At 50.8% G+C, this 25549-nt stretch overlaps 1 long non-coding RNA gene across 1 annotated transcript; it reads right to left on the bottom strand.

Moving 5' to 3' along the window:
* Positions 1 to 4369: 4369 nt before the first annotated feature.
* On the bottom strand, positions 4370 to 9270 carry LOC140384902 (uncharacterized). The gene is made up of 2 exons (XR_011933205.1): positions 9032 to 9270; positions 4370 to 4820 (listed from the first exon to the last, which is right to left on the bottom strand). It is a non-coding gene; the product is annotated as an uncharacterized lncRNA (long non-coding RNA).
* Between the last annotated feature and the right edge of the window lie 16279 nt (positions 9271 to 25549).

Genomic DNA, 25549 nt, shown 5'->3' with positions numbered 1-25549 from the left:
CCATTTGGCCCATCGAGTCTGCACCGGCTCTTGGAAAGAGCACCCTACCCAAGCCCACACCCCCTATCCCCGTAACCCAGTAACCCCACCTAATAGTTTTTGGACACTAAGGGCAATTTATGATGGCCAATCCACCTAACCTGCACATCTTTGGACTGTGGGAAGAAACCGAAGCACCCGGAGGAAACCCACGCAGACACGGGGGGAACGTGCAGACTCCGCACAGACAGTGTTCCAAGCCGGGAATTGAACCTGGGACCATGGAGCTGTGAAGCAACTGTGCTAACCACTGTGCTACTGTGCCGCCCTTTAGGGTGGTGGCGACAAACTTTAGGTACCTCGGTATCCAGATGACGCGGAGCTGGGCCCAGCTGCATATATTGAACTTGGCCCGATTGGTGGAGGGGAAGAAGGTGAATTCTAAGAGGTGGGTTGTTTTACCGCAGTCGCTAGCTGGGCGGGTGCAGACAGTGAAAATGCTGCCTAGGCTACTGTTTGTGTTCCAGAGCCTCCCTATCTTTGTCCCTAAGTCTTTTTTTAGGGAAATCAATGAGCTGATCTCAGGGTTTGTGTGGGTGGGAGAGGGTCAAGCGGTTGCAGCGGACTTTTTTGGAATGGGGGCGAGGGGGGTTTGGGGCAGGCGAAGCTGAATTTAATAAATTATTATTGGGCGGCAAATATTGCGATGGCCAGGAAGTGGGCTGTGGAGGAGATGTTGGACTGGGACGGGTGGAGGTCGCTTCATGTAGGGGAACGAGTTTGAGGGCATTGTTGTTGTCGCCTCTGTCGTTCTCGGCAGCCAGGTACACCGTGAGCCCAGTGGTGGTGTCAGCTTTAAAGGTGTGGGGGCAGTGTACGCAGCACTTTGGGCTGGAGGGTATGTTGTTGTGGGCGTCGATCTGCGACAACCATAGGTTTATGCCAGGGGGGGCTGGACATGAGGTTCCAGGGACTTGTTTATTGGGGACAAATATGTGAGGCTGAAGGAGTTGGAGGAATTGTATGAGCTGCCCGAGAGGAATGGTTTTAGCTACCTGCAGGTTCGGGATTTTGGGAGGCGAGAGGTGTTGTCTTTCCCGGCGCTGTCGCCTCCGGTGTTGCAAGACAAGCTGTTATCGGAGGACAAGATAGGGAACGGTGTCAGATATTTATAAGGAATTGATGGATAGGGAGGGCGTTTCGGTGGAGGATATTAAGCACAAGTAGGGGGAGATGCAGGCTTTGACGTGGGTGGAGGCCTTGCGGCGGGTGAATGCATCCTCGTTGTGTGCTACGTTGAGCCTCATGCAGTTTAAAGTGGTGCATAGCACCCACATGGCAGTGATGTTGAGCAGGTTCTTTGTGGGGGTGGAGGAAAGGAGTAGACAGTGTGCAGGAGGGGGCCCACAAATCACATCTAAATGTTCTGGGTGAGTCCCAAGACTGAGGGGGTCCTGGCTGGGGTTCTCCGACGTGATGTCTGAGGTGCTGGGTGAGGGGTGGTTCTGAGTCCGGAGGAGGCGATATTTGATGAGTCAGGAGACCTGGAAGAGGGAGAGGTGGATGCATTGGCCTTTGCTTCCCTGATAGCCTGGAGACGGATTATGTTGTGCTGGCGGGACTCGGAGCCGCCAAAGGCAGGGTGTGGGTGAGCGACCTGGCAGAATACCTGAGGCTGCAGAAGGTTAAGCTCGCTCTGCGGAGGATGGTAGAGGGGTTCGCCCGGAGATGAAAACCGTTTATCGATTTCTCCAAGGGGAATTGAGAGGTCAGCAAAGGGGAGTGTTTTTTGGGGGTAAGGGGTTAAAATGGGGAAGGTGGAACATAGGGGTATTGGTGTCAGAGGGTTGGAGATTTGTGGTTGTGTATTGGGTTGACATGTCGTTCTTCTGGTATTCTGTGTATATTTGTTAAATGCCTTGAATAAAGCATTTTTTAAAAATGTTCCAGATTATAGGACTGTAAAGTAATTTGTCAAGTTTATTCAGAAGCAACAGTGCGAATGCACATGGGATACAGGGTAACTTGATAAGATGAATTCAAAATTGGCTTAGTTGTAGGAAACAGAAGGTGATGACAGACGGCTGCTTTGGTGACTGGAAGCCTGTGCCCAGTGGCGTACCACATGGACCTGTGCTGGATCCCTATAGTTTGTCATTTATATAAATGACATGGATGACTATGTGGGGAGTAGGATCGGTAAATTTGCGGATGGCACAAACATAGGCCGGGTGGTTAGCAGTGAGGTTGAGTGTCTTGGGTTACAGTAAGATACAGACGGGATGACAAATGGGTAGAAACGTGGCTGATGGAAATTAACCCTGAATAGTATGAGGTAATACAATTTGAGGTGATAAAATTCTGTCATTTATCGTTTAGGCGGAAGCTGTTCCTAATGAGGTTTTATTTTGGATGGAAGGAAATATCGATCTTTATGGGATTTTAATCCAGACAGGAACTGGAAGCAGTTACTTGGGGCGAGATTCTCCGCAGCCCCGCTCTGAAATCGCATTTGGCGTAGGGGCGGAGAATCGATGTCCACGCGGGAATCGTGGCCGGCGCCGCTCCCGCGATTCTCCGCTCTTGCGCAGATTACACGGCACAGGTGGGGGCCATTGACAGAGGCCCCCCAGCGATTCTCCGGGCAAAACTGTCCGAGTTCCCGACAGCATTGTTTTAACCGCGCATTGCCAGTCGGGAACCTCGGGTGGCGGCTGCGGACCCTGCGCCCGCCATCTCGGGGGGGCCTACATTGTCGATGTTGGTCCGCGGTACGAGTCCGCTATGGCGCCCCCCGAGGCCCCTGCAGGCCCCCGTCGTGCGCATGCATGGACTCCCGGCTGGAAATGCGGGGGCCCATATCCGCAGCCAGAGCTGCGAGAAGCACTCCGGGACCCTGGCAGCCCCCTGCAGGTGGGAGAATCGCTGTAAATCTTTATATGGAAAGTCTGGCGTGAAACGCCAGCATTTTTATGCTGGCGTGGGGACATAGCCCCATTTTTGGAGAATCCAGCCCCCGATTTTCAAGTTGCCACATTCGGACAAGATGAAGCTCAGAGCGATTAATTGAAATCTTGCATTATTGCTGATTTACACAAAGCCATGTTGAATTCTTAAGTTTGCTGTGTACAAGAGGGATTTATTTCCCACTCTGTAGTACAAACAAGAACGTTCACAATAAGAAACTTCAGGGGATGTAACATCATTGCCAAGGTTTGACAGAGCTGTTACTTGACCTGAGTTCAAATCTACCTCATTCCCAATAGATAGGTTGAAAGTTATAGAGACGGATTCAGTCCCAGCTGATTTTTTAAAAATGCAAATGGTCTTGCTGTGTTTTCCTCTCTCACACTCGCTTCGAACTCCTCACGCTACACCCTGGGTTTCTGTGACAGCGCTTCCACCAACATGTAACTGTACTGTAAATTCTATGTAAAACTATGTATGTAACATCTCCCGGAATATTTCCATTCAGAGCGGGAAACCCTAGCTGGATGGCTGGCTTCCCTCTCTCTCTCTCTCTCTCTTTGAGCAATACAACCCATGCTATCAGGCACACACAACGTGGTTGGCGAGCAGAGGAAGCGGCAAGCCACCTCATTGAATCCTCCTGTCCAGGGAGGGAGAAAGGAATTCAGGCAGCATCGAGAGAATGGGACCATCCACTCTACTCCTCCCCTCCCTGCCTCCCTCCCATCCACAATTCTCCAATGATGTAACAACGTGAGTTGCAGGATAGAGACAGATTCCCTTTCCATATAAAACAGAAAGTCGAATATACAAAAAATAAAATCTGAATGTATTAAATGTTTTCTGATGAAAGGTCATTGACCTGAAACTTTAACTCAGTTGCTCTCCACAGGTGTTGCCTGAACTGCTGAGTTTTTCCAACATTATTTGTTTTTGCCCAGTTCCCAGTCTCCATTTCCCAGGCTCCAGTCCCCATCCCCAGTCCCCATGCCCGTCTCCACTCCTCCAGTGTCCATAGTCCCAAGTCCCCAGTTTTAAGTCCCTAATCTCCAATCTCCAATACCCTGTTCCCAGTCCCCAGTCTCTAGTCCCCATTCCCAGTCCCCATGCCCGTCTCCACTCCCCCAGTGTCCATAGTCCCAAGTCCCCAGTTTTAAGTCCCTAATCTCCAATCTCCAATACCCAGTTCCCAGTCCCCAGTCTCTAGTTCCCATTCCGAGTCACCATTCCCGACTCCACTCTCCCTCCCCATTCCCAGTCTCCAGTTCCAAGTCTCCAGTCTTCGGTCCCTATTCTCCAATCTCCTTTGCCCAGTTGCCAATCTTCAACCCTAGCCTTTACTCTTCAGTCTCCTAGAATCAATCCAGAAGCAATTTTACAATTTCAGGATTTGCAAATCCCGATTTATCGACTTTTCCGAAAGAGTAAAATTTTGATTTATTCTCAATTCCTGGTTAATATACTGACAATATTTTGGGAGCACTGAGGACCAATTGAGAATCCACAACGTCCAAAATGTACACAATGTCTGGAATAAATGAGTTACAGGCAGAACATAAAACCACTGTATAAAAATATTTTCACTGTGAAATTGCACGATGGTTGCTGTTTGCCTTTGTGTGCCGATCCAGTCACGGGTAGTTTGTTTTATAGCAGAATCCGTGCCTTCAATTTTGAAGTGTTCTTTTGTTGGATTTGACAAGTGTCTCTGGTCAGGGAGTGAAATGGGCCACAGTCACATACAAGTAATAGGCCACACCAGCGGCTAGCAGGATCACGGAGAACAGGGTGGCAGCAATATTCAACCCCCTGGCGGTAGAAGCGAACTTTCTTGCTTTTCGCGTGTTGTTGCCACCTTTAAAATCCCGAGCCTGTAAAGAATGAACGGAGAGATTATGTGCCGTGAGGGATGATTTGCAAAACAAACATAGTACTTGGATATTCTTAAAATATCATCTGTAATTTGAAGATTCCAAGGAACATAAATTAGGGGAGAGGAGTGATGCTCGATCAATAACTCCTGAAGTGAGATTGGAGACAATTGTAGGCTTTATTGTACTAGATGTTTCCACCAGCAGCGCAGGTACAGAATGCAGCTGCTGGGGAGGCACAGGCTCTTATACTCCGCCTTACTGAACGGAACCAGCAGGCAGGCTTCACCAATGATCTTCCTGTCTCAGGTACCTCCCACACCAATGGTCTTACAGCATTATTCAGTGTACCGTAATACCCCTAATACCGACTACCGACTTGAGTAGAAGAATTGGCAAGTCATGTTGCAGCTGTATAGAACCTTAGTTAGGCCACACTTGGAGTATAGTGTTCAATTCTGGTCGCCACACTACCAGAAGGATGTGGAGGCTTTAGAGAGGGTGCAGAAGAGATTTACCAGAATGTTGCCTGGTATGGAGGGCATTAGCTATGAGGAGCGGTTGAATAAACTTGGTTTGTTCTCACTGGAACGAAGGAGGTTGAGGGGAGACCTGATAGAGGTCTACAAAATTATGAGGGGCATAGACAGAGTGGATAGTCAGAGGCTTTTCCCCAGGGTAGAGGGGTCAATTACTAGGGGACATAGGTTTAAGGTGAGAGGGGCAAGGTTTAGAGTAGATGTACGAGGCAAGTTTTTTACGCAGAGGGTAGTGGGTGTCTGGAACTCGCTACCGGAGGAGGTGGTGGAAGCAGGGACGATAGTGACATTTAAGGGGCATCTTGACAAATACATGAATAGGATGGGAATAGAGGGATACGGACCCAGGAAGTGTAGAAGATTGTAGTTTAGTCGGGCAGCATGGTCGGCACGGGCTTGGAGGGCCGAAGGGCCTGTTCCTGTGCTGTACATTTCTTTGTTCTTTGTTCTTTGTACCACAAGGAGCTGTCAAAAGGAACCTCCTTATGCTGGTTTTAATTACACTTCGGGATGCAGTCCAGAACATTTTGCCCACATTAAAGCCAGAATATAAAAGTCGCTGATGTTCTCGGAGAAGTTGTCACATTGATGGGTACAACAGAGGCTAAAGTCCTGAAAGCAAATACTGAATGGCATCGTCGGGCAGACAGTTTTCCAAGGACTTCGAAAAATAAGATGAATAAACCGAGTATGAAATTTCCGGCCTGTTCTTTTTCTACTGTAGGGTTTCTTTGATTGTCCGATTCCATATCAGTGTTCAGAGCAGAGTCCAACTCTCTGGAGCTTTCAGAGTGTCAATCAAAATGTATCTTTGAACCAACATCATTTAAAACAGACAGCTGCCTCGTGGCACTGAGAACCCGGGTTCGAATCCCGGCCCTGGGTCACTGTCCGTGTGAAATCTGCACATTTTCCCCATGTCTGTGTGGGCCTCACCCCCACAACCCAAAAAGATGTGCAGGGTAGGTGGCTTGGCCACGCTAAATTGCCCCTTAATTGGGAAAAAAATAATTGGGTACTCTAAATTTATTTTTAAAAATCATTTAAAACAAATGATGCAGTCATTATCACGTTCCATTTTCAGAAGCTTGCGCTGTACACATTGGCTGTCACGTTGCCTACTTTACAGCAGTGACTCCAATTTATAAAAGTGTTTAACAGGCTGTAAGGTATTCTGTGGCATCCTGAGGTTGTGAAAGACACTGTAGATGGGTACGGGGTGCAGTCTTGACAGCGCCTCACTCACTCTGGGTAAATACCCCATTATTGCCCATTTGTATCAATCATTTATTTTCCTATTAAAATTTATTCTTGAGATGGATATGTCGCTAACAAGACCAGCTGCCTTCTTGAACTGCAGCAGTTCATGTGGTATAGGTGCACCCACAGTGCTGTTAAGGAGGGAGCTTTTGACCCAGTGATGATCTTACCATGTGATAGAGATTGTTGTTTCCCTTCCTTGGAGCGCACAATAGAAATTTCCATTGTCCAAGTTTAAGAGCATGTCTTTGGGTCTCTGATTACTAGTCCAGTGACAATACCATAACGCCACCCGCCATCCCCCACCTCCCGAGTGAAAGAAAGAGAAAAGAGAGAGAGAAAAGAGAGAAAGAAAGAAAGAAAGAAGAGTGGGAGGGAGGGAATACATATGGACCATGTAATAGCCTCAGGATGTCCCAAAATGCTTGACATTATTGGTGACAGCGTTGCTTCCTGCTCTATTTAGCTACAGGAAATTGTAACTGTTTGCAACAGAGAGACAATGGAAGGATTGTGAGAGGTGCTACAATGTTGGAGCTGAATGCACTTGTGGATGAAGGATCAGAGAAGTATGCAAATGAGAAATCCAGACATTGTCAGCGTGAACTTGATATTTGTAGGTGACTGGGGCGGGGGGGGGGGGGGGGGGAGTGCGCTGATCAAGACCACAGGTTGTGGACCAAGGAGAACGCCCAAATACTGAAGGCAATGCAAAGGGCTGACATCTCATTGCAACAAGATCAGCCAAGGTGTGAAAAGTTATTTGAGAGAGGGATAAATGATCAACTGGAAAAGAGGAAATGCACTAAACTACTTCAAAGTAAAATGTGTGAATCAGACAGGCATTTCTGATAATAAGGGGCAAACTCAGGACAGATGTTAGGAAGATTTCTTTTTTCACAAAGAGTGATCAGAACTGGGAACACTAGAACAAAAATTCCTGGAATCACTGAAGACAAATTAACTGCAGCAACAGGGCACTTCTAAGATGAGCTATGAATGACCAAATGAAATTCCATTCAGCCGCACTTTTCCCCCTCTCAGAACCTCCCAAAGTGCTTTCAAGCCAATATTCCTCCCTCTGCGGCGTGTTCTGTAGTGGCGGAGGGCAGCTCACCAGTGGCTGGCAGTGGGATCGCCCTGTTCCGACGTTGTCAATGAGGTTTCCCATTGAACACACCCCTGGCCGCCGTGAAACCCGCAGCAGGGCTGCGCGCCATCGGCGGGACCGTAAGATCCTGCTAGCGTGAACGGCCAGAAAATTCTGCCCATAGTCACTTTTGTAAAGTGGGAAATACAGCAGCCGAATTGCATGCAGCAGGAGACCACAAACAATAGCCTGATAATGAGCAGCTCATCTGTTTGAGGGATGTTAGTTGGGGGGATAAATGTCCAGAACAAATGCAGGAACTCCCTGGCTCTCCTTCAAAATAATGGGATCTTTTACAGCTCCCAAGGGTGCAGGCAGGGCTCAAATAAACCTCTTGCCTGATAGACAGATCCTTTGATACACCCTCACGACTGACCCTCCAACAGTACAAAGCCCTTCGGTATTGATCCGCTGTCAGTGTAATGCGCCCTCATTACATGCTCTCCAACAGTGTAGCGCTCTTTCACTTCTGACTCTCCCAACAGTTTAGTGCTCCTTGTGTGCAGTCCTTTGACAGTGCAGCACTTGCTAAGCGCTAAGTCCTTTAACTATGCAGCATTCCATCAGTATTGCCCCTACAGCATGCAGCTTTTGCCACCCCTCCAAAACTCCAGATCCCCTCAGAGCAAACACGCTAACAGCATATCAGTTCATCTGTATAGTCCCTTTGAAAGTGCAGCATTGCCTCAGTGCTGCTTCTCTGCCAATGCACTGCTCCCTCAGTGCCGCTCTTCCCACAGTACAGAGCTCTCGGTGCTGCCCAGGCAACAATACAGCATTTCCTATGGCCTGTCTCTACAACAATGCAGCACTTCATCAATACTTCCCCCCCGCTGACGCTGAAGCGCTCCCTTACTGCTACCCCTCCAACAGTGCCGCACTCTGTATTGCTCCTCCAAATGCAGAACATGCCTTCAGGACTTGCCCTCTGACAGTGCAGCGTTCCCTCAGTATTGTCCATCCAACAATGACACAGTCCTGTCCCTATGAAAATGCAGCACTTCTTTATTCCTGAGACCAAGAGCAACATGTTTTACCAATGTTCCCGAGTCTTGGAAATATTCAAATATCATTAGACAATTCCATAGTTTTGCCTCAGATTGTGTTGATCTGGCTTTTAAACAACTGCTTTCAATCACAGGATGAGAAGGGACTGAGCTAAGCATCCTGATAAAACATTGACTGATATCACTTCCTGAATTTAGGATTAGAACCATTGACCAGTTATTGTAGACGGAAAGTAGGACAAAAGGAAAACTTACTTTGATTGAGAAGATAAGTGCGAGGAATCCAAGACAGCAGGCATTCAGGTAAAAGGCGTTGAACAGGGACCAGATGATGTGGTCGTGTACAGGTTGGGAGTGTGGACGGGTCTGGGGGTGAGCAGGGTTTTTCATGTTCACGACGGTGCTATTCGATGGTTGAGGCTGGTTGGATCCCATTGCTTCCTCGGCTTTAGGCTGTGATTCCAAGTCCCCAGTCTCCATTTGAAACGGTTAATGTGGAGCTGCAGAGTGAGAAAGAAGCTCTGGTTTGAACTGATCCATTTATATAAACCAAACTGAGGAGGAGTTCCATGATGCCTTGCTTCAGTCTCTTGAAAAGTGGCACTTAGGTTAGGGGACACTGTACATAATGTGGACTTACTATTATTGGAAAGAGACAAATATATATTTTCTTGGGTAATTTTTAAAACATCTGCAGATTGCCTAGATCTTTATAATGATCTATGTGTGTATCAAAGCAATTCATAATGACTAACGTTTAGACGTGGAACTTATCAGCAACTTGTAATTTTGTTGATTTACTGCCGCAGTCACTGCTGAACCCTCCATTGCATTCAGTGAGTGTCGGATGAAGTAGAATAAAAGAGATACTCCGCTGTCGTCTTCTTCAGGTGTCTCAATTTGGCTTTTCAACTATTCCCCACAAAGACTGTTGCAAAAGCTTTATTTCTGATGCAATGTGGATTTTCACAGGCTTTTTATAAAAAAGGTACTCAGTTGAAAGGGGTCAATATAACAAACAGAATCTATTTTTTCTTTACAGACATTAGACAATTCCTCAGCTTGTTTGTGTATTCAGAGAGATCGGAAATCCTTTGACCTTGTTCTTTGAGAAACAAGAGGAGATGTTAGTCCTCAAGTCCTCCACAGCAGCTTCCAAACATGGCAAGGGGAACTAGAATGTATCAGAAGGCCACCACCTGCAAGTTCCCCTCAAATCAATCCAACCAATGTCCATCGGCACCACTCAACAGACATGCTGCAGCCAAAAAGCAGCTCACCGGGGTGCAGATTGGCCGATAGAAGCCAGGAGACCCCGTTCCCGAGATCCCCCCAGCTCACAACGTCTCGCGAGATCTAACGCAAACTCGCAAGACGTTGAGATGTAAATCCCGCCAATTTTGGGCTGGATCACTTTTTCGCAAATCTGCATATTAAAGCGAGGTAGCTAGTCTCACTTTAATGTGCAGATTCCTGAGTTACCCGAGGTGTGGGATCAATGTCTCTTGCCTCAGAGATCTTGGGCGAGTGGTGTTCACCACTGGTCTCCACAAAGAGGGCCCAGACAGAATGGCATTTGTGGGGGTCTCTCAGAGGCCCAGGTGCATGCCCTTTGATACTGTGGTGCTGTTGGTATGGCCTGGGAACCCTGGCAGTTCCACATGGGTGCCAGTCTGGCACTGCCAAGATGCCCAGGTGATACTGGAAGGGGCACTGCCAGGCTGCCAAGTTGGCACTGCCAATGTGCCAAGCTGGCATTTGTGGGCTTGAGGTGCCTTATGTGGGTGTTGGGGGGAGGAGTGGGGATCTTCCCATAGTATGTTTTGGCTTGTTGGGAATGGGGGTTGTGTCAGAGGCCTCGGAGATCAGGATGCCATTTAAAAATGGCGCCCCCATCTCTCGCTGCGCTGGGGAGTTCTGATGAGCAGATCTCCTCAGTGCACAAAAAGGGGCTATGCGCAGCCTGGGCCTTATCTAACGCGGGTGGCATTTTATAGTCACGTGTTTCTCGGCGCTGTGGGCGCCTGAAAACATGTGGCTAACCGTGCTCGCTATGAGACTTTTTTCCCTTTTAGTTGAATCGTGCCCTAAGTATCATTTTTAAAAAATAGATTTAGAGTACCCAATTAAGTTTTTCCAATGAAGGGGCAATTTAGCATGGCCAATTCACCTGCCCTGCACATCGTTGGGTTGTGGGGGTGAAACCCACGCAAACACGGGGAGAATGTGCAAACTCCACACAGACAGTGACCTAGGGCCGGGATCGAACCTGGGACCTTAGCGCCGTGAGGCAGCAGTGCTAACCACTGTGCCACCATGCTGCCCTATTAATTAGACCACTTAAGAAAGCCTCATGGGCTTCACATCGCAAATGACTGTCCCACCGGCTAATTTGCCGGGACCGTGCTCGCCAGCCCCCCGCTAACGAGGAGGAGCAGCACTTAAACCAATCCCGCAGAGCAAACTTCAGCCAGCATGTAGCCATGATTCAGGGATGCTGACCTGGCCAGGCTCACAGACATAGTCAAGTCCAGGAGGGATACCCTGTTTCCCCAAGGGGGTCAGTGGGCCAGCCACAGGGCAGTCAGTGCCGCCTTGGATGCAGTGGCAACAGCCATCAGCACGGGTAGTGTGACCAGGAGGACTGCCACCCATTGCTGCAAGAAGATCAACGACCTCCACCGGGCCACACGGGTGAGTTGGCATCAGCCTCCTTGCACTGGTCCCGCCTGCCATCCCAGGACACCCCCACCTGACGACGCTGCACCAAGCACCATCCCTCGCCCCAGCACAATACTACAACGTACCTGTGCTCCAGACAACCTGGCACCTACCAGCACACCCCACCCATAGCCGGCAATGGTGCCCACACTTGTCTCCCACCATGCCCCCCGCCTGCAGTGCATGAAGTGTTCGGTTCACAATATCCCCCTGTGTGTCCCAGGATCGAGCTGAATCCCAGTCAGATGCTGAGCCTCTGGACCAGGAAATTCCAGAGCTGATGCAGTCGATGCATCGTGAAAAAGGTGCGGCCGTGAAATTCAGAGGGGGGGATGTTCAACGACACTCCAGCGGGTCCATAGCCCATCGGAGGAGTCCCAAAGGCTAAGGACGCAGGAAATTGCGCAGCTAAAGCGTGGCATGGCACAGCGGCCAACACTGCTAGGGTGGTGACCGCAGTAGAGAACGTGGAGTATCATATAACAGCACCAAGGGTAGCGATGTCCAATCAGAGACATCCTCGTCAGCATGCCCCAGTCTCAGGTGGGTATTACAGACGTTTTCCGGTGCATGTCCCAGACGCTGCGGAGCCTATCCCAGATGCTGGGGAGCCTGTCCCAGACGCTGCGGGGGGGGGGGGGGGGGTCTGTCCCAGACGCTGGGGGAGATGTTCCAGTCTCAGAAAAGGCCCTTCGACTCATTGAGTCTGCACCGACACATGAAAAACACCTGACCTACCTACCTAATCCCATTTGCCAGCACTTGGCCCATAGCCTTGAATGTTATGGTGTGCCAAGTGCTCATCCAGGTATTTTTTAAACAATGTGAGGCAACCCGCCTCTACCACCTTCCCAGGCACTGCATTCCAGACTCAAATACCCACCCTCTGGGTAAAAAGCTTTTCTTCACATTCCCTCTCAAGCATGTGGAACCTGTGTTCCCTCGTGACTGACCCTTCAACTAAGGGGAACAGCGGCTCCCTATCCACCCTGTCCATGCCCCTAATAATCTTGTATACCTCGATCAGGTCAACCCTCAGTCTTCTTTGCTCTAACAAAAAAAAACAGGCAACATCCTGGCGAATCGCCTCTGCACCCCCTCCAATGCAATTACATTCTTCCTATAATGTGGCAATCAGAATTGCACACAGTAGCTCTGTGCTTTTGTAATCTATGCCCCGATTGATAAGGCAAGTGTCCTATATGCCTTTTTCACCACCCTATTAACCTGCCCTCCCGCATTCAAAGATCTCTGGACAAACAGGCCAAGGTCCCTTTGTTCCTCAGAACTTCCCAGTGTCACGCTGTTCATTCAACACTTCCTCGTAAATTACTCCTTCCAAAATGTATCACCTCACACTTTTCAGCGTTAAATTCCACCTTCCACTTCCCTTTTTTGGATACTTTTGAATTTGGATTTCCAAAAAAAGAAATGCCATTTGACCATCCCGTCTATATCTTCCTGTTACCCAAGACACTCAACCTCACTGTTAACCATTCGGCGAAATATTTCCCCAACTCTAGAACAGTCTCACTCACAAAAAGGATTGAAATGAGGAAATCAGGTGGTTGTGAATCTTTGGAATTCTCCATCCCAGGGAGCTGTGGATTCTCAGTCATTGAGAATATTGAATTTAAGAGATGAATAGGTGGGATTCTCCATCTCGCTGCACCCGTTTTCGGTTGCGGCGTCCCCCCGCCAGCAGCGGGATTCTCCATCCCGGCAGCCGGCCACTGGGGTTTCCCACTGTGGAAATCCACGGGTGAGAGTGCTGCCTCCGGCAGAATGGAGGATGCTGCCGACGGAGAATCCAGCCCAGAGTTCTTCATGCCACAGGAATGGGGTTGAGGTAATGTGGGAAGTGTGGCTGAGGTGAGGATCAGCAATGACTTTGGATGGTGGAGCAGGCTCCCCAGAAAGAAAATCCGTGCCAGCCAGTCAAAGACTGCAGCGGAATAACCGACCTCTAACTGGAATAATCGGCATGCACACAGAGCAACCAGAATGACTGGGAAATCCAGCTGGAAATCAGTTTTTGCCAGCCTACCTTGGCTGTGGTCGGTTGTGATTTACCGGGAACTGATTGGCTGAAGTCTAGACACTGTTAATCTCCGAATATATAACTCACTATTGGCCAGGCTTCGCACGCTCTCGCGTGATTGGCCCTGAGCCGGTCACATGGACCACAAAGTCCGGCCCTCACAGGGAATGTGCCAACACAGTGACAAACCAGCCTGTATTTTATGGGATTGTCACTGTTGCGGAACACTCAAATCAATTGAAACCAGAACACCTTCTTAAGCTTATCCCACCTCCATGAGAACCTGACCTTTCAGGATTCACTGAATGCTTTTAAACTCATTTAGCTCTAACCCCCCAAAACAAAATGGGTTGGATTCTCCGTAGCCCGACGCCGAAATCGTGATCGGCGATCGGGTGGAGAATGATTCCGACTCCGGAATCGGGGCCGGCGCCGGTTTGACTCTGGTCTGCCATGCTCCACGCCCTCCAAACCAGCGTAATCGTGCCGGCCCAGCTGCGATGCTCCGCCCCCGATGGGCCGAGTTCCCAACGGCGAGGGCCACGTGTGGTCCCGATCATGTGGAAACCTGGCGTGCTGGCTGCGGACTGTGTCCAGCACCGCCACACTCAGCCAGGATCCGTGCCGCTGGCCAGGGGGCATCTGCTAGGGCTGGGTGACTGGTGGGGTGTGGCCAGGAGTTGGTTGGGTTCGCACACGGTTGGCGCCATGTTGTACAGTGTGACCGATGCAGGTCGTCAGCCATTTTCTGGGCGGTTCACGGGAGTTTCACTTGGCATCGGTGCTAGCCCCTCACCAGAATCGGTGAGGGATTTGCGCCGATTTTTCGGTCGTGAAAGTCCACACATGCTCCGCTGGCGTCAACAGTCTCCCAAACGGAGAATCTAGCCCAACATCTCTTTGTAAGCAGTGTATACATCACATCACCAAGTTGTCCTGCTAGGTAAGCCCACCTGCTGTTGTATGGCTCCATCGCTTCTATTCCGACCCTATCATTCAAACATGAGTAACCTTCTGAACAGCCATTTTCTTTTAGGTGTTATGGAAATATCTAAAGCCCAGAAATTAGTTACCTTACCTTCACAATGCCAATCTTCACAGAACTAAACATTAATTCTAAAATAAAGAACAAAGAACATTACAGCACAGGAACAGGCCCTTCGGCCCTACAAGCCCGTACCGGTCATGATACCAACCTTTACCAAAACCCTCAGCAGTTCCTTGTGCCATATCCCTCTATACCCATCCTATCCATGTGTTTGTCAAGATGCCGTTTGAATACCGTTAATGTATCTGCTTCCACAACCTCCCCTGGCAACACGGTCCAAGCACTCACCACCCTCTGCGAAAAAAACCTGCCTCGCACGTCTCCTCTAAACTTTGCCCCACGGACCTTAAACCTATGCCCCCTGGTAACTGACCCCTCCACCCTGGGAAAGAGTGCCTGCCCTTCCGCTCTATCCATGCCCCTCATAATCTTGTAGACCTCTATCAGGTCGCCCCTCAACCTCCGTCTTTCTAGTGAAAACAGTCTGAGTCTATTCAGCCTCTCCACATAGCTAACACATACCAGGCAACATCCTGGTAAAGCTCCTCTGCAGCCTCCCCAAAGCCTCCACATCCTTCTGGTAGTGTGGCTACCAGAATTGTGCGCAACATTTCAAGTATTCCAAATATTGAAATGAACCATGAACCAAATATTTGTCACAGCATTTAGAATGCCCAGCCTTCGCATGCTTTCATTTTGGCTTTCTGATACTATATTTAGACCCCTCCCGCTCCTATTTCCTATGTTCTTCCTTCCAGGCAATGGATATAGACGCCTTCCTCCTTTCAACGCCCTGTAGAAACAGTTCCAGCCTTGTTCAAAAGCAAGGGCTGGAGTGTGGGGTTCTGGCCTCAAGCCAAGCAACTAATAGTACTTCAGATGTCTCGGTAAAAAAATCACCAGAGCCATTCATGAGCAAAACCACTTCCAAAACTCTGACAATACATGACAACAAAAAAGCTCAAAGAAGCTCTTTAAGGTCTGATATTACTCTTTAATTTCCCACGCATCTAGCAGAAGCATCCAGCCAGTTTCCACCACTGCTGTGCTCTTAGATGAAAATGAGAGGGGCGGGATTCTCCGACCCCCCGCCGGGTCGGAGAATCGCCGGGGGGGGGGGGGCGGTGTGAATGCCACCCCCGCCGGCTGCCGAATTCTCCGGCGCCGGAGATTTGGCGGGGGGCGGGAATCGCGCCGCGCCAGTCGGCGATCGCTGGCAGCACCCCCCCCCGGCAATTCTCCGGCCCGCAATGGGCCGAGTGGCCTCCTGTTTTTTGCCGGACCCGCCGGCGTAAATCAGAGTAGGTCCTTACCGGCGGGACCTGGCGGCATGGGGTGAACTGTAGGTTTGCTTCTTCAGGAATAAATGGCTCCAGTGGAATTCTGCAGGCGTCAGTACTGGGTCCCTTGCTGACTGCTATACACCAATGACCAGATTTTAAAGCAAGACACATGATTAAGGAGCGGGATTATCTGTTTCTGAGACTAAGGGCTGGATTCTCCGATTTTGAGACTAAGTGCCGTTTTATGACAGAGAAAATGTCACAACAGCTGCACGATTCAGCTACTTTAAATGGACGAGCACCATCACCATGTGGAACACAATCAATTCCATGCAAAATGGTGCCAGATTTGCCGGGTCTGTGATTGGCGCACGTGAAGATCACAGGCCGCAGCCGCACTTAAACGATCCATCCGTCCCAGCCAACAGGGTGGCTGGAAGGAGAGCAGCGCCACGGTTCAGGGACGCTGAGCTGGACACCCTCCTGGACACCGTGGAGGAGAGGAGGATGACCCTGTACCCCGGCCCGGGAGGAAGGTCACCAGCTGCCGCCGTTTGCCGTGCCTGGGTGCAGGTGGCAGAGGTGGTCAGCGCCGTGGGCAACGTCATCTGGACTGGCATGCAGTACAGGAAGAAACTGCACGACCTCCTCAGGGTGGCCAGGGTGAGTAGGCAGCGCACTGCCCCTGGCAGTAACCCCGCCCCCCCCACATATACGTGTAACCTGGCCCCTCCCCCCAGGGAAAGCCGAACCCCCACCCTGCCCCACATGCCAGCGCCCATGCCAGCTGCCATGGCCGGATGGCCTGGCCACTGAGGCCACCACCTACCCAACCCCTGGGCTGCATGCGTAGGGATGTCTAATGGTTGTGCTGTTTGTTTTCCCCACCTCCCCCCGCCTGGAGCGGGGAAAGATTGCCTCGCACAACTGCCTGGAGCGGGGAAAGACTGGATGGGGGCCACATGAACTGCGGCCCCTCACCATGCCCGAGCAGAGGGCACTGGACGTGGTTGGTGGCCCGGAGGAAAGGGAGATCGCCGAGGCGGAGTTCGGCGACGGGCGAGGAAGTGAGGTTATGCTGTAACTGTATAAGGTGTTAGTGAGGCCACACCTGGAGTATTGTGTTCAGTTTTGTCTCCTTACCTGAGAAAGGACGTACTGGCGCTGGAGGGTGTGCAGAGGAGATTCACTAGGTTAATCCCAGAGTTGAGGGGGTTGGATTACAAGGAGAGGTTGAGTAGACTGGGACTGTACTCGTTGGAATTTAGAAGGATGTGGGGGGGATCTTATGGAAACATAAAATTTTGAAGGGAATAGTTAAGATAGATGCAGCAGATTGTCTCCACTGGCGGGTGAAAGCAGAACTAGGGGGCATAGCCTCAAAATAAGGGGAAGTAGATTTAGGACTGAGTTTAGGAGGAATTTCTTTACCTAAAGGGTTGTAAATCTATGGAATTCCTTGCCCAGTGAAGCAGTAGAGGCTCCTTCATTAAATGTTTTCAAGGAAAAGATAAATAGTTTTTTGAAGAATAAAGGAATAAAGGGTTATGGTTTTAGGGTGGGAAAGTGGAGCTAAGTCCACAAAAGATCAGCCATGATCTCATTGAATGGCGCAGCAGGCTCAAGGGCCAGATGGCCTACTCCTGGTTCTTATGAGATCTGCTTAGTTGCGGATCCCCATGACACATGTGTGCCTCCCCCACACCCCCACCACCCTTCTCACCCCACATCCCCCTCACCTCACATCCCCCCACCCCCCTCACTCCCCTCACCCTCCTCAATCCCGACCCCCATGCCCCTCGGGCACGCTGTCTAATCATGCATGTCGTCTTGTGTCTTACAGGGCCTTCTGGAGATGGGGCAGGTCTATCCGGAGCCCTCCGCCCTCAGCCAGTGCCAGAGCCGGTGCCCCCCAGACAGCCGAGCACTGACGGGGAGAGCAGCGCGAACACCAGCCCTCCGCCCAAGGCTCAGGACACCCCGGAGCTCGGGTTGGAGGATGACACAGATTTCCTGTCACAGCTGTCTCCTACACCCTCCACCATCGCAGAGACACTCACCTCGATTAGGCACTTCAGTGAAAAGGCTCCTGGGACACTATCTGTTGTGCACCACACAGCTGATCCGTTACAGCAGGTGGAGGTAGGAACTCCCAAGGGGGCGGATGGTCGGAAGGCAGGCCAGCCCCAGGAACCAGCTGCCATCCAGATGGGTCCCGGGCTCCTGGAACATCCAGTCCCAGCCACAGTGCAGATGCAGCCAGAGACCCGGGGACCACAAGAGAGAATGACGGCGGACATCCAGCACCTGCAGGTGGAGGAGTCCATCCGTGTGCAGGAACATGGGGTGGTGCCGACCATGCGTGCCACCCAGGCCAACACCGCACGGGTGGGGTCCATGGTGGATGCATTGGGCGATAGTTTTGGCTATGGATCAGCATGTCCAAGGCCTGGGCACCTTGTGCAGACGCAGGCCGAGGCCCAGGGCAGGGTTGCTGTCTCACAGGTAGCCATGTGCCAGAACCACCTGAAAATTGCAGTGGCGCTCCTGAGCATGACCCAGTTACAGCAGGCCATGGCTGGCATTGTCCAGCCGCAGGCCGACGTGGCGCAGACACAGAGGAAGGTGGCCGAGCCCCAGCAATGGTGCAGTGACTGACAAACCCAGAAGGTGATGGCACAGTCCCAGATGGAGATGGCCCACTCCCTGTGCTCCATGGCTGAAAGCGTGCGGACCCTGGTCGAGACCAGAGCGGGCCTCCAGGACTGCCAGCACCAGGTGGCGGGGTAGCTCAGGAGATGGCTCTGCTCGTACGTGCATCCCATGGAGTAGCCCAGAGGACATCAGGCCCCCCAAGGGAAGAGGAGGCGATGGGGTCCATGCCGGTGACTCCCACAGGGGAGGCTGTGGAACACCGCAGCACCTCGGACTCTCCCCCTCCTGTCCCTGGTGCCTCTGGTGGGCAGTGGGCAGAACAGGGCAGAACCACACCATCTTGGAAACCTGAGCAGCAGTCAGGCCCATCCAGGATCTGTTGCCACAGAAGACGTCTGCCAACGGGGATCCAGGTCACAGGGCGGGAATCACAGCAGGCCGCCTCCACGCCTGCTGTACCATCTCAGGATCCACCTAGATGTCGTGTTCGGGCCCATAAGGCCAGAAGGTTAGAATCTAATTAAGTTGGCATGGGTGCAGGGCACAGTTTAGTTATTTGGGCTAGGGCACGTATATGTATATATTTGTGCACATTAAACACCTACGACCACTGTTACAACTGCCTTGGTGCTCTGTCAGAGGGTTTTAGGGGTGGGCTGGGCTGGCCAGAGAGAAGATGCGGCCAAGAAAATGGGCGGATATTGTGTGTGGCCCATGCTCCCCACCCTCCCTTCCCTCCCCCGACTGTCTCCACTACCGTCACCCCAGGGGTCTGATGCGACCATGTGATGGAATGGCCAGCTCGCATGCAGGGATCACCCAAGTGGACAATGGAAATTGTTACCGTGGGCAGGAGTCATTCATTGTCATACGATGCGGAGCACCAGAGCTCATCGCAGAGCGGGTCGTCATCATCCTCCATTCCCATGGACCAGACCCGGTGTTACTGCCAACCCAGTGCCCGCACCCCATAGGGTGCCAGGTATGTATCATGGAAGGAATTTCAGGCATGGGGGGGGTGGGAGTGGGGGTTGGGGGTGGGGGGGGGGGGTGGCTAGAGTTCCATCTCCTCCAATATATTACCCCTCTGCTGCTTATGGAGGGCGACCCTCTCGACATCATACTGGAGGGCCCCTCCAGAGTGGTCCAGGCACCTGAACTCCATCTTCAGGAGGCCGAAGCACCGCTCGATCACACTCCTGGTTGCTGTATGGGTGTCGTTATAGCGGGTCTCCATGTCGGTCTGTGGCGTCATGCCCACTGCCCGGGTATCGGGCACAGAAGTGCATTGTGTGCAGCTGATGGTCACATATCAGCTGCGCGTTCATCGAGAGGAACCCCTTTTGGTTTGTATAGAGCGGCCTGTCATCTGCAGGTGCTTGTAGGGGGACATGCATCCTGTCGATCACCCCCTGGATCCAGGCATGCCGTTGATGGCGATGAACCCCGCTGCCTGGGCATCCTGGTGGGCTTGGTCCACATTGAAATGGATGTATTGAGCCGCCTGTACATAGAGGGCTTCCGTGAAGACACGGATGCACCTGTGCACTGAGGTCTGTGAGCTTCCAGACATGTCCCCACTCATCACTTGGAAGGCCCCGTGGTGTAAAGGTTTAGAATGACCATCACCTTGACGGCCACCGGGAGCGGGTGTCCTCCCCATGCCCCCTGTGCCAGGTATGCCATGATCTGGCAGATATGTCGCACTGTCTCTCTGCTCAGCCGGAGTCTTTGACGACATGCCCGGTCCGGCAGGTCCTCGAATGACAGGCGATGCCAGTACACACGAGGCCTCATGTGGCACTTCCTTGGCACCTCTTCCTCCTCGGCCTGTTGGGCGGAAGGCTCTACATCCTGAGTGGCTGCCACTTGTTTCTCAGCAGCATGCTCCATTGCTACATCCTCCTCGAGCAGCTCCAGCTCGTACAGCCGCAGGGCATCTCGAGGGCTGCCACGACTAGCAGGAAGGCCACCATTGCAGATTGAATTCCATTATCCATTGTCTGCAGGGGGTGAAAGGCCGACATGTTAGCATGGTGCGTACCCCCGTGCCCAACCAGGTCCACCGGGCTGCATGGTGCCCGCATGTTCACCCCCATCCCCATACCCCTAGCCCCATCGATGCCCGGCACTGTGTGGGCCTCTGGACCTGACACCTGTTCCTGATAGGGGTACCATCGGCTGGTACTGCCCTTGCCAGAGGTATGCTCCGTGGCTCCCGCCCGGCGCCCCCGTATGGTACTATGGGCATTGCCCTGGGTGGACTGCCGGTGGGTGGCGGCTGGGTTGAGGGGGTATGGTGGAGACTGGGGTGCGTGGGTGGGGGGAAGGAGGCACCCATACGGTCAGTGTCACTTTGTAGAACCGGGGCCAGGGTGGATGGTCAATGGGGTGTGCAGCAAGATGGCTGCTTTGCAGGCCACGGTATGGCGGTCCATGACTGGACACCGCCCCAGTCCCATTGGGGGTCACCCCGGCCACTCGGCCCGTTCCCCCATTACATCCCCCCACCCTAGTCAGCCCGGCCAGTGTCCAGCCCCACGGCCCGCAGTCGCTCCTCTCTGTGTCCTACCTCTTCTCTCTCCCTCAGCAGCCTCGATGCCGGTTTCACAATTTTTCAAAGCACAAGTGAACCGCGCCGTCGGGAATTGGCCCATCGAAGGAGGAAAATCGTGGAGGCCCCGGAGAATTTTTACTGTACCTGGGTTTATAGATCTCACACGATGCCTCCCGCAAGATTCACCAGCCTCATCGCATCCCGAGCCGGGCTCGCCAAGGCTGTTAGACCGTACCCTATATTCTCCTGCCGGAGCTGAGTCACACCGGATTTACACTAATGCCAGATGCATAAAAACAAAAGTGAGTCACGATCTTTAGCCATGTGAATTTTGCATGACGGGGATTGTGAGGGATTTCCTGTGGCCCAATAGTGAGGTCCAGTGACTGGGCCCTCCCCACAATGCTCCCTCCCCCCCATTTTCTCCCCTCAGCTGTGAAACTAACCAGTTAAGTGTTTCGCGCTCGCATTTCCTCTCTACAGAAAGCACTTAACTGTCTTTGATGTCAATCATAGCTAAGCCATGCTGTGGAGATGCCGGCATTGGACTGCAGTTGGCACAGTAAGAAGTCTTACAACACCAGGTTAAAGTCCAACAGGTTTATTTGGAAGCACTAGCTTTCGGAGCACAGCTCCTTCATCAGGTGAGTCATGAATCACAGCTAAGGACTTTGAAGTACCCAGCTGTGAAACTAGCCCAATGTTTATAAACATCTAGCTAAGTATTTCCAACAGGAAGGGAGAGTAATTAAAGAAATTAACTGGTTAGTTTCAGAGCAATATACTTCAAAGTCACTCAAACCTGAAGGGAGATGAATGAGCCAGATGTATGTGGAAATTGTCAATCACAGCCTGGTTAAAGCAACTTCACCCGGATATGAATGAAAGGCTTTGAGATCAAAGATTGGAGGGGGTTTAATCCCGGCTGACTGTCCAGGAATTGACAGGTGCTGCTTCCTCTACCTGAGCCAGCAGGTGTATTGCGCAGGTGAGTGTTAACACAGGGATTTCTTTCACTGCCTCCGGCTGGGCTGCTTTCTAGCTTCCAGGCAAGGGTCTCTCTTATGGGGGCTTCGAGGCAAGGGTCTCTCTTATGGGAAACTTCGAGGCAGGGGTCTCTTTTATGAGAGGTTCCTGGCAGGGGTCTCGCTTAGGGGGGGTTCCAGGCAGGGGTCAATCTTATGAGGGCTTTGAGGCTGGGGTCTCTCTTATGGGGGCTTTGAGCCAGGGGTCTCTCTTATGAGGGCTTCGAGGCTGGGGTCTTTCTGATGTGGGGTTCCAGGCAGGAATCTCTCTTATGGGAGGTTCCAGGCAGGGGTCAATCTTATGGGGGCTTTGAGGCTGGGGTCTCTCTTATGTGGGGTTCCAGGCAGGAGTCTCTCTTCTGGGGGATTCCAGGAAGGGGTCTGTCTTATGGGGGTCTCTGATGGGGTTCTCTCTGATGGAGGGGTCTCTTGTGTGGTCTCTATTATGGGGGTCTCTTGTGGGTATATTTATTGTGGGGTCTCTGATGGGGGTCTCTGTAATTGGGGGATTTCTGATGATGGGGGCGGTGGTGGGGACTGGTGGGGGTGGGGTGGGCAATATTTGCATTATGGGTAGAGGGTGGCCCTCTGGTTGACTTTGGGGGCACCTCCCTTAAAGAGTTACCCCCTTGGTCCACCACAAGGTCCACCACATAGAACCATAGAAACCCTACAGTGCAGAAGGAGGCCATTCGGCCCATCGAATCTGCCCCGGTCTTTTAAAAGAGTACCCCGCCGTATCACATAACTCCATGGCTTAACTTGCACATCACTGGACACTAAGGGGCAATTTATCTTGGCCAATACACCTAACCCGCACATCCTTGGACTGTGGGAGGAAACCGGAGCACCCGGAGGAAACCCACGCAGACACGGGGAAAACATGCAAACTCCACACGGACAGTGACTCAAGGTTGGAATTGAACTCGGGTCCCTGACACTGCGAGGCAGCAGTGGTAGCCACTGTGCCACCATGCCGCACAAATCAGGGCCACATTTTAAATACCGCCACCAATTCACGCCCACGTGAATCCCGAACTAGAGGACCGGAGAATCACAATGGCTTTGCGAATATGGTACCCTGCCCCCTTAATGGGATACAAATGGGTCTCAATGACAACCGCCTGATTGGCACCCCTTCCACAAACATTCACTCCCCTCACCACCGATGCACAGTAGCAGCCACAAGATGCACTGAAGGAACTTACCAAGTCTCCTTAGGCAGCACCTTCCAAACCTATGACTACGACAACCAAGAAGGACAAGGGAAGTAGATACATTGGAATATCACGACTTGGAACATCCCCTCCAAGTCACACACCATCCTGACTTGCAAATATATCACCGTTTCACTGTCACTGGGTCAACATCCTGGAACTCGCTCCCGAACAGCACAGTGGGTGTACCTACACCGCATGGACTTCAGCGGTTCAAGAAGGAAGCTCACCACCACCTTCCCAAGACTATTAGGGATGGGCAACAAATGCTGGCCTAGCCAACGAAGCCCGCACCCTGTAGAAATGAATTTTAAATATATATATATATATGATCACACTGCAGAGGTTACGGAGAAGATTTACCAGAATGTTGCAAGAAAGGGAGAATTGCACTGAGGAGGAAAGATTGGATAGACTGGAGTTATGTTCTTCGGCTAAGGGAAGATTTAATTGAATTGATAAAATTATGAGTTGCCTTGCCTGAGTGGAGAGGGAGGACTATTTCCCTGAGTGGACAGGTCAATAACCAGTGTGCATAGGTCTAAAATAATTGGTAAAATTGATTAAAGGAAATTGTGGAGGACATTTTTCATGGTGGAGGTCTGGAACTCGCTGTCTGAAAGGTTGGGGGCAGTTGAAAGCCTCATCGCAATTCAAAAACTCTTGGGATGCATTTGACGCGCCATAACTTTACAGATGAAAGTAAGATAAGGCTGGTTAGCTCTTTTTTGGCTGTCACAGACACAATGGACATAAATCTCCTCTGTTTCTATTGACAAAACATCACCCTATGCACAACGGACAATAATAAGTAGCAAGAATAGATCAAAAAACCCAGAGGTTATTGGAACTTGAGCAATAGTCTATAATTGACTAGGACTCAGTCACAGAAATGAAATAACAGAAGGTTCTTGGTCCACTTTAATCCAGACCAATAATGATTAGAAATTATCATTTCTTTCAGAGTCATTTTATGTCTAGAGGTCCGTAATAAGGCACAGTCTCTGTTTTATTGAAAGAAGGTTTTTTTCGAAGAACCCATCTGAGGGTTAATTGATGTGGCATTCATGAACCACACCAAGGGCGGTTGCTTCTAGTCAGCCTCTTACAAAAACTGAAGGACGACGAAAGGAAGCCACGATGAGTAGCTTATTTTCTCTGAGTGGAATCAGATTACAGAAGTGGTTAAGTTCTCCAGCATGGCCTATTTTGCATCAAATGTAATTTTACATCCATTTATATCTTTTCCTGGAAAAAAAAATCTAATTTTGCCAATGCAAAATGTGAGAATGGTCTATTTTTAAGCGTTATTTATTAGCCTTTACAGCAAAGAGTACTGATAGATGAACTTGGGAAAATTAATGTTCCTCGGATTGGGGAGCCAATGACAAGAAGTTAGTAACTTGGAGACAATTTCTGCATATAAATTCTCATTCCAAAGGTTTGCAAATAGTTGAAGAAAAAACCATTGCATTTTGCTGGGGAAAACTGGATAAATATTTCAATTAGGGGATGGTAAAGGGCTGTGGAGAGAAAGTAGGGATAGTGGATTGTTCTAGCACAGAACTGGCATGGAAATGATGGACGGAAAGCTCTCCATCCATGCCGTGATAATCACAATACACAGAAGGAGTCCAGTGTAGAAACTACAGTAAACGCAAAACACCTATGCTGGTAATCTGAAATTTTAAAAACTGAAAAAACTGGAAATACTTGCATCCTCCCAAGTCTCCAACCCTTTCTCGAAATCCTGATGATCCCCCCCACCCAGTCCAGGATCACAACAAAGTCATGGGAGGGAAAGACCAGCTCCTGGTTATAGGGCTACAGTTTTGTCTGAGGTCCTCTCTCCAACCAATTTCATTGCTACACTACCTCTACACCAACTAAAAAAAATTATATTCTTTACTTGAATCCACGAGAGCAACAGGCATCCTCCCTTTTTAACCTCACGCAGCCGGACACGTTCTCCTGTCATATTCTTCGCTTGCCTCCATCACCACTTAAGTGATCACAACTGGGATGACATGGAGGGCCCGGAAACACGAGAAGCATCAAGGCCCATGATTTCTCTTCCTGACCTGAAATACAGGGCAAAGTTTAGTAGGAGCCTCAGTGACCTGCTGCATTGCATCTTGCAGGTAGTTCACTGTGGATCAGTGGTGTAGTGAGTGAATGATGAAGGTGTTGGATGGGGTGCCAGTCAGGTGAGGTGCTTGGCTCTGG

Source organism: Scyliorhinus torazame, chromosome 10, assembly GCF_047496885.1.
Source record: "Scyliorhinus torazame isolate Kashiwa2021f chromosome 10, sScyTor2.1, whole genome shotgun sequence".
Lineage (NCBI taxonomy): Eukaryota > Metazoa > Chordata > Chondrichthyes > Carcharhiniformes > Scyliorhinidae > Scyliorhinus > Scyliorhinus torazame.
This window is presented reverse-complemented; position numbering and strand designations above follow the sequence as displayed.